Here is a 10,261-nt window from a genome sequence, read left to right as displayed (position 1 = left end):
ATTGGCATCCCACCAGATTCTTGTGGGATTTACAGAACTAATTTTGTCTCCACATCACACTTATCGTCTTCTATAGGAAAAAGTCTCTTCCAAAGAACAATACTTTTGTCTTCACATCACACCTATCTTCTATATTGAAAAAAATACGCTCAGTTTAGCTCTCTACGTAAAAAATACAACCAATTTTGGTACTCCCTAAAAGATTTATTACCTCTGTTACATTCTTATGGTGATGATAAATGCATCCTTTCAGAATTGTTTATGTACATAGCTTACTCTCTTATTTTTCATCAAATGAGCCAAAAATAGAATATAGACACATACCGTATCGATGGGCGTGGCGTGCCGCCGCGCGGGATGGCTAGTATGTATCTATGTCTCAAAAAATATGTACTCTCTCCGTCCGTGAATAAGTGTACTTCTAGATTTTGTCCTAGGTCAAAGTTTTAGAACTTTGACCAACTTTATAGAAAAAAGTACTAGCATTTATGACACTAAATTAATATTACTAGATCTATTTTGAAATATACTTTCATAATATATTAATTTGATGTCATATATGTTATTACTTTTTTGTATATAGTTGGTCAAAATTTCAAAATTTTGACTTAAGACAAAAGCTAGAAGTACACTTATTCGTGGACGGAGGGAGTCTATTTAGATTCATCATCGAATAAAGTTTCCAAACATATATTTTTAAGCATGTTACACATGTTTTTGTTGGTTAAATTAAAGACTAAAGATTCCATGCCCGATTTATAAACCCCACAAGTGGGAGTACTAGCAGTAGGATCGCAATGGATGACACGCCCTGCTCCGTCAACGACATGTTATCATTTCATTCTCCGTTAAATACTCAATCAGAACCTAGTATGCCAGCCCACGAGATTAGCAACACTAGTCAACAACAATTTGCACACTTAATTACACTTAGCCCACTAGATTAGCCTCAAGCGCAGCCATGTTGACTTGTATCCTAGTGCAGCCATGTTGACTGCAGAACAAAAGCAAGAATGACAACAGCTACAAAAAGCTCAGAGCGGCGGCGGCGGCAGCAGCAGGAAGTTGCAATGCATGGCGGCGAGGTGAAGCCCGGGACCGGGAGGAGCCAAACAGGCTCGGTGCAGAAGCACCTCCATGTCGGCCTCGTCGGCGGCAGTCTCCTCATGCTCCTCACCTATCTCGTCGCTCGGCATCTCGCCGTCAGCCTCCCCCCTCATGGTGCGTAAATAATGAAACAGTTTAGCTCGCCGGCCGTGTGCATGCACCCCGGAAAGCTAAGCTTCTTTGCTTAATTTGCAGTTGTCATTACGGAAGCACGACAAATCATGGATCCTAAGATCAAAGCTCCTCATGAAACAGGTGAAAACTCGAGTTGTTTTGATCGTATTTGCTTTTATGCTGATGAACGAAGCTAGTTTAACCATGGTAAAAAAAAATTCCTTTTCCTTGCCGTGCGATCGACAGAGAATCAAGGTGGTGTGCAGCACGGCGGGGCGCTCCTATGACCTATCCGACACCTGCCAAGTGGACGGCGACGTCCGCACCAACGGCACAGCCCTGTCGGTGACCCTCGTCCCGGCGAGCTTGTCCGAATCTGAGCGCCGGCAGTGGATGATCACGCCATACTCGCGCAAGCTCGACAGCATAAGGAAGGTCACCGTGACGCAGCTACAGGACCGGGCGGCCGCGGTGCCATGCACGGTGACTCACGACGTGCCGGCGGTCCTGTTCTAGATCGACGGGTACGCGGGCAACTACTGGCACGACTACAGCGACATCCTGCTGCCGCTCTTCATCGAGTCGTGGCGGTACCACGGCGAGGTCATGTTCCTCATCACCAACATCCGGTTCCATCCGCAGTGGCCGGTCAAGTACAGGGCCTTCCTCCGGGGGCTGTCCAAGTACGACGTGGTGGACATGGACGGCGACGCGCAGGTCCGGTGCTTCCCGCGCGTCACCGTGGGGCTCCGCCTCTACAAGGAGCTGAGCATCGTCCCCGAGCTGGTGCCGGGGGGCCGCCTCTCCATGGCCGACTTCACCCGGTTCCTGCGCGAGACCTACGCGCTCCCACGCGCCGCCCCGGTCAGCCTGGCACGGCAACCGCCGCCGCACAAGAAGCCGCGGCTGCTGCTGATCCACCGGGGGCACTACCGCCGGATCCTGAACGAGCCGGAGATCGCGCGGGCGGCAGTGACGGCGGGGTTCGAGGCGGTGGTGGCGGAGCTGCGCGGCGACGCGCCCGACGCGGAGCAGGCGCGGGTGGTGAACTCGTTCGACGTGGTGCTGGGCATCCACGGCGCGGGGCTGACGAACGCGTTGTTCCTGCCGCCCGGCGGCGTGCTGATCCAGGTGGTGCCGTACGGGAAGATGGGGTTCATCGCGAGCACCGCGTTCGGCTCGCCCGCCGCGGACATGGGGCTCGGCTGCTTCGACTACGACGTGAGCGTGGAGGAGAGCTCGCTGCTGGAGGCGCTGGGGCCGGAGCACCCGGCGATCAAGAACCCCGACTCCGTCCACCGAAGCGGCTGGGCCAAGGTGTTCGAGCTCTACCTCGCCAAGCAGGACGTCCGCATCAACGCCACCCGCTTCGCGCCAACGCTGGCGCGAGCGCTCGACCACCTACGCCGCCCTCATTACGGGCATTTGTATATAGCTGCACAACATACCATTGGCAGTCGTTCAGTGGTATGATAGAGAGGTCACTTGCACAAGTGGTTCATTTTTTTAAGACACATTTGCTATTTCACATCTAGGTATGAAATAGCTATCTCACATCTAATCCTACAGCCATTGAATCTTGTCTCTTAAGATTCGTGCAAACAAAGGTTAGGCAACGCGCAAACACATGTTTCTGGCTGGCGCGCGCTCGCGGCGCGTAGTCTCGCTCGCGGCCGGTGTCCAGGTCATTACTAGTGGGGGGGCGGGCCTTCGTCTGTTTTTTGGGCCCCTGCCTTTTTTTGTTTCGGCCTCTGCATCGAATTAGCTGTTTTCTGCGCCTGTGCGTTGGCCATTTTTTCTTTGTCGGACGTTTAGCCATACTAGTAAGCGTGCACGTGCAACACACGTCTCCACAAATACGCATAAAATTTTATGCGAGTATAAATTTTTAATTTGTATTATGAAAATTCCAGAAATAACAGTAAGGCATAACCATGAAAAAAATCGATGTACAACAATATTATGCATTTTAAAGCACACCACCAGTAAACAGAAAAATGATGTACATGGTTCAAAAACATGACATCGGATGAACATGAGCATAATGAGTAATCATGCATACAAGGCATGTATTAGCTGATGTATGATGTATACAATAAATCAAACATAAGAGGCAGAAACTGAAGTGCTGCAGTACAGCCGAACGAAAACCAAATATATTTTTTGTCCAATATATTTGAGAAGTTCTCACACAAAATAGGATGGTTTTTTTAAGATTGCTCTCTTTAAACTCTGATAAGTATATCAAATACCGGCATAAATGGAATACAAAATCACTAAGTTTCTACTCCCTTGGTCATAAATATGTCTTTTTAGAGATTTCAATATGGACTACATGCGGAGCAAAATGAGTGAATCTACACTTCAAACTACATCTATATACATCCGTACGTATTCTATATTGAAATCTCTAAAAAAGACTTATATTTAGGAATGGAGGGAGTAGAACCGGGGAGGGGGGGGGGGGGTCTCAATCAATTCTGAAAACATAGTCATGGCCTCATGGGTACATATATAGACAAAACATGTGCCTGTCCGGCGAGCACATCATTCATCGTATTCAATTTCATACTCTTAAACCAACTTAGTGCTTACTTCATCTGCATGTTCTTGGCTTCTTCTGCGAGTTGTTTGGCTTGGTTGTCGAGTGGGCCACACCCGTACCTGGCTGTATCGAGTCTTCTTGTTTGACAGGCCAGGGTGTTTTAGGAATCGACATATATTGACATCCAAATGTATGTTCATTCTTCAAATCTGTGAATTGGAAGATAGAAAATAGTTTTTGTAGAAAACCTCTTCTTTGGTATTAGAAATACATAAATGCATAAAAAAAGATTAACCGACACTGGAAAACAGAAAGTAGCTTTTGTAAAAAAAATGACATTTGCAAGATGGTGAATTATATGATAGATTACACTTGATTTGTCAGAAGAAGAAAAAACGTGGAACAAGAAACATTAACTATCACAACTACCGTATGTCAGTACCAAACCCCTGTAGATGTCTAGTGCCCAAGATTGGCATATTATCAATTGATCCAAGTTCTCCATTGGCATAACAGTTTTTTCCTCATTGCAGCAACAAAAACTGAAGAATTTTATTAAGCGGACTGAAGTTGTTTTGACTGCACAGATAACAAAATATTGGAAAGACTTCATATCAACTGATTGTGCACGAAATACATGCTGCCTAGTTAATAAAGATTGGGTATACAAAAAAAAAGGGTGAAGAGAATAGTACAAGGATAAAAACAGTACATGTACTGTACTTATTACCCACACACAGAAAACTCGAACTCAGTTGTAGAGACTTGGTATATTATCTAAAGGAAATCTCAAAACATTAACTATCACAACTACGACATATTATCAATTGGTGCAAGTTCGCCATTGGTACCGCATCCCTTTTCTTCTTTTTTCTCGCAACAGCAAAAACAGGAAAAAAGATAAACGGACTGAAGTTGTTTCGACTGCCTAGATAACAAAATATCGGAGGATTTCACATGAACTCACTGTAGTACCAAATACATGGTGCCTAGCCCTAGATGATAAAGATTGGGGCATTTACTAACAAGGAATATACAACAAAAAATGGTTGAAAAAAACAGAACAAGCTAGGATAGAATAGTACACCGTCTGTACTTAGCAGACACAGGGGCGGACGCACCAGGTACAATTTGTGCTTACCTTATACATAGTCCAGATTTTTGGGCTGGGCACCGGTAAGATCCGGCCAGCCCACCGTGCATCCACGCCTGCCTAGCAGCTATCGGTTCGATCGATTAATCGATCCCTTTTCCATGTACATGCACCTGTTAAAAAAATATCGATCGATTAATCGATCCCTTTTCCATGTACGTGCGCCTGTATATCGATCGATTCATCGACCACAGATGTACCTGTACGTGCGCATGTTCGTTTGCTCCTCTGCTCGGCTTCTCCGCCTCATGCCCTCATCTCAACACGGCGTCGCCCACCCTTTTCCGTTTCCACGCCAGTCGCCGGTCCGCCCAGTCGCCGTTGTCCTGAGTAGAGATACAAAGAAAAGCACACACAGAGGAGAGAGTAGAGGAGCAACTGAACATGCGAAAAATAGAGGAGCTACTACAGGTCATATCTCCTACGATGCGGCTATATCTTTCACGTGTCGAAGCACGATTTAGAGTCATAACCGCATGGTGGTTTTGTTGCAAGAAGGGTCATCTTCACACAATCCCATGTAATGAACAAGAATGGGATAAAGAGTTAGCTTACAATCGCCACTTCACACAATACATAACTTAAACAGTCATCATACAGAGTACAATCAAGGTCCGACTACGGAACCAAAATAAAGAAGACAAGCCCAAATGCTAGATCCCCGCTCGTTCCAACTGGGCTCCACTACTGATCATCAGGAAAGGAAACATAGTAACGGCCACGTTCCTCATCGAACTCCCACTTGAGCTCGGTTGCGTCATCTGCACTGGCATCGTCGGCACCTGCAACTGTTTTGGTCCAAGCTTGTAAGGACGCTTGCAAACGGGTTCCGTGCCAGGCTCAAGATCGATAACGAATTCAACTGGCCGGTGAGGAGGCATACCCGGAAGTTCTTCTGGAAAGACATCTTAGTACTCACAAACGACTGGAATCTGAGAGATTGCGTCTAGCTCGCCCTTCTCATTGAGAGAAAATAACCTTATGGTTTCATCACGAGCGGCATAAATGATCATATCCTCAGAAGAGTGTGCCCTGAGAACGAGATATGTGCAGCTCCTATCAGGATTTGTCGGCACATTCGGGCGGCTTTGCTGGACTTATTTTACCATTGTCGAAATGTCTTGTTATCGGGATTCCGAGTCTGATCGGGTCTTCCCAGGAGAAGGAATATCCTTCATTGATCGCGAGAGCTTATCATGGGCTAAGTTGGGACACCCCTGCAGGGTATAAACTTTCGAGAGCCGTGCCCGCGGTTATGTGGCAGATAGGAATTTGTTAATGTCCGGTTGTAGTAAACTTAAAGTAAACCCTTCTAAAATACACCAACCGTGTGCGTAACCGTGATGGTCTCTTTTCGGGGTTGATTGAGAGGAGAACACGGTTTCTGGGTTATGTTTGACGTAAGTAGGAGTTCAGGATCACTTCTTGATCATTACTAGTTGACGACCGCTTGCTTTGCTTCTCTTCTCGCTCTTCTTTGCGTAAGTTAGCCACCATACATGCTTAGTCGCTGCTGCAACCTCACCACCTTACCCTTTTCCTTACCCATAAAGCTTTGCTAGTCTTGATACCCATGGTAATGGGATTGCTGAGTCCTCGTGGCTCACAGATTACTACACCACCAGTTGCAGGTACAGGTTATGCGATGATCTTGACGTGAGAGCGATGTTTATTTGTGTTGGAGTTCTTCTTCTGCTTCTTCTTCGATTGAGGGATAGGTTCCTGGTCGGCAGCCTGGGCTAGCAGGGTGGATATTGTTTGAGTTTCTGTTTATGTTTCATCTGTAGGCGGATGTTGATCTTGTATATGATGTATTGTTGTATTCATGTGACATTGTATGTCTTGGCTGTATCCCCACTATTATGTAATGTTGATGTAATGATATCCACCTTGCAAAAGCGTCTTCAAGATGCGCTTCTATCCTTGGTGGGACCTTCGAGTTCCTTTAGGATAGGGTTGCATCTTGGGCGTGACAAGTTGGTACAGGTGTTGGGCATGGAGAAGGGAATGATAGGAAGAAGGATTCAGGGGGTGGCAGGATTCGGCAATTCCTACGCTGCCCTCCATGATCTGAATCGCCATTAGGTGGGAGGGCGAATCCCTAGCGTTGTTGCGAGTTCGGGGAAGAGAGAGACCAGAGGGGAAACCGGGAGGGAGAGAGAGGAAATCTCGGTGCGCGGTTGTGGCAGTGGCGCAATTAGTGGAGATTCGGTGGAGGTGATCAAGGTTTGGTCGTGGGGGCAGGACATATGTGGGTAGTCTGCCGGCAGAACATTCAATCTGGCGAGTTGGTTTGTATGGCAGACCCTTGATGTAATTTGGATTGTTAGATGCGATTTAGGTGGGTTGATCCGACGTTTCTGGTAATCCCGTGTACATTTGTTGGTGTGGCTATAGGGTAATTTAAGTTTGCTCTTTTACTAGTAGTGGAGATGAGCTGTGTCGCTTTGTTTATTACATGTGTCAAGGTTTTCTTGTTTTTCTTCTCTAGTCTATGCACCCTATTTAAAACACACGAGCCAAGTTTCTGCAGTTTTCTTTTGTATTTATTCATTTTAAATTTATGAACCCTATTTAGTGCAGAATTATTTTGTCTATGTCTTTTTTTTCTGAAAATGTCTATGTTAATTGTATACCCATTATCAAACGTGTTCGATTTTCTGTTTTTCTTTGTCTCAGTTGCAAGTACATCCTCAACTCGTAACTAAGCCTGATTTTTTGTGTGCTAGTTGCAAGTCTATCCTCGGCTTGTAACTAGGCCCGAAGTTTCTTTTTGTCTCAGTTGTAATTCCAACATTAACTCGTAACTGGGCTTGATCTGTGGCCCAATCCTTTTTTTTGTCTATAGTTGCAAAGTCACCCTCGACCTTTTTTGTCAGTTTTTGTTCGGTTTTCTATTTTTGTTTTGTTTTGGTTTTCCTTTATTGTTTTCTTTTTTTTCATTTCTGCAATATAAATTAATATTTTTTAAACACATGATTTTTTCTTATCGGTGTCAATTGTATGTCCATCACCACACAACAAGTGTAAATTCGCTCATCTTCAATGCGACTGTGCTACTTATAGGATGAAACTGTTTTGTCAGGAGGGCATTTGCGTGTGCCCTACTAGCTAGACACACAACTGCAAGAATCATCCCTGGCTGCAACTGCATGTCTTCAATAGGATTACAACTTTGTTTGTAAATATGTAAGTGTTTGTCGTTGCATGTGCACCATCGAACACATAACTGCAATATCAACCTCGCCCACATAACTTGCATGACTCTGACCTAGTTTCATGTCCACTTTTGACATGCAACTCGCTCAACCCAGCTGTATGCCCATCCTTCACCCGCATATTGCCTCCGACAAGTGGGGGGGGGGGTGTGTCACTTTTGACATGAAAATGCAATTGGAATGTGTGTTTTTTTCGATGCCCTCAGTTGCAAGCCGACCATCGACTCACAACTAAATGTGTGTGTTAGTTGAGGGTCCCCATTTGCAAGCCGAATATCGACTCGCAACTAGGGTGTGTCTATGTGTGTTTGCCGAAGGTCCCTAGTTGCATGTCAACCATCAACTCACAACTAGGGGAGTGTGTGTTTGTCGAGGGTCCCAGTTGCAAGCCGAACATCAATTGCAACTAGGGCGTGTGTGTTTGTCGGTGGCCCCAGTTGAAAGCCGACCATTGACTCGCAACCAAAGGTGTGTGTGTTTGTCGAGGGTCCCCAGTTGCAAGCCGACCAACGACTCGCAACTAAGAGTTTCTGTTTGTCGAGGATTCCTAGTTGCATGCCGACCATCGACTCACAACTAAGTGTGTGTGTGTGTGTTTGTCGAGGGTCCCCAGTTACATGCCGACCATTGATTTGCACTAAAGTGTGTGTGTGTGTGTGTGTGTGTGTGTGTGTTTGTCGAGGGTCCCCAGTTGCATCCGACCATCGACTCGCAACTAGGGGAGTGTGTCTTTGCCGGTGCCCCTAGTTGCAAGCCGACCATCGACTCGCAACTTGTGTGTGTGTGTGTGTGAGTGAGTGAGTGTGTGTGTGTTTGTCGAGGGTCCCCAGTTGCAAGCCGACCATCGACTCGCAGTTAGGGGGGTGTAGGGTCCCCAGTTGCATATCTACCATCGACTCGCAACTATGGGGGTGTGTGAGTTTGTCAAGGCCCCCAGTTGCACGTCGACCAAAAACTCACAACTAGGGGTGTGTGTGTTTGTTTGTCGAGGGTCCCCAGTTGCATGTCATTCATCGACTCGCAACTAGGGGTGTGTGTGTGTGCGTATTTCGAGGGTCCCCAGTTGCATGCCGACCATCGATTTGCAACTATGTGTGTGTGTGTGTGTTTGTCGAGGGTCCCCAGTTGCATCCGACCATCGACTCGCAACTAGGGGAGTGTGTCTTTGCCGGTGCCCCTAGTTGCAAGCCGACCATCGACTCGCAACTAGTCGGTGTGTGTGTGTGTGTGTGTGTGTGTTTGTCGAGGGTCCCCAGTTGCAAGTCGACCATCGACTCGCAATTAGGGGGTGTAGGGTCCCTAGTTGCATATCTACCATCGACTCGCAACTATGGGGGTGTATGTGTTGGTCGAGGCCCCCAGTTACACGTCGACCAAAAACTCACAACTAGGGGTGTGTGTGTGTGTGTGTTTGTGTGTGTGTCGAGGCTCCTAGTTGCGAGCCGAACATCAACTCACACCTATGCGGTGTGTGTGCTTGTCGAGGCCCCAGTTGCATCCGACCATAGACTCGCAACTAGGGGTGTGTGTGTGTGTGTTTGTCAAGGGTCCCTAGTTGCATGTCAACCATCAACTTGCAAATAGGGGAGTGTGAGTTTGTCGGTGCCCCCAGTTGCAAGTCGACCATCGACTCGCAACTAAAGGTGTGTGTGTGTGTTGTCGAGGGTCCCTGGTTGCAAGCCATACATCGACTCGCAAGTAAGGGTGTGTGTGTGTTTGTCGAAGGTCACCAGTTGCATGTCAACATCGACTCGCAACTAGGAGAGTGTGTGTTTGTCGAGGGTCCCTAGTTGCATGCCGACCAACGACTTGCAACTTGGGGGTGTATGTGTTGGGGAACGTAGCAGAAATTCAAAATTTTCTACGTATCACCAAGATCTATCTATGGAGAAACCAGCAACGAGGGGAAGGAGAGTGCATCTACATACCCTTGTAGATCGCTAAGCGGAAGCGTTCAAGAGAACGGGGTTGAAGGAGTCGTACTCGTCGTGATCCAAATCACCGGAGATCCTAGTGCCGAACGGACGGCACCTCCGCGTTCAACACACGTACAGCCCGATGACATCTCCCATGCCTTGATCCAGCAAGGAGAGAGGGAGAGGTTGAGGAAGACTCCATCCAGCA

The 10,261-nt window shown here is 47.0% G+C and overlaps 1 pseudogene; it reads left to right on the top strand.

The window, feature by feature from the left end:
* Window positions 1-1,013: 1,013 nt before the first annotated feature.
* LOC125533124 overlaps window positions 1,014-10,261 on the top strand; it is a 43,994-nt pseudogene continuing 34,746 nt past the window's right edge.

The sequence above is a fragment of the Triticum urartu genome, chromosome 1 (genome assembly GCF_003073215.2).
Source record: "Triticum urartu cultivar G1812 chromosome 1, Tu2.1, whole genome shotgun sequence".
NCBI lineage: Eukaryota > Viridiplantae > Streptophyta > Magnoliopsida > Poales > Poaceae > Triticum > Triticum urartu.
The sequence above is the reverse complement of the archived record's forward strand: the minus strand, read 5'-3'. Positions and strand labels throughout refer to the sequence as shown.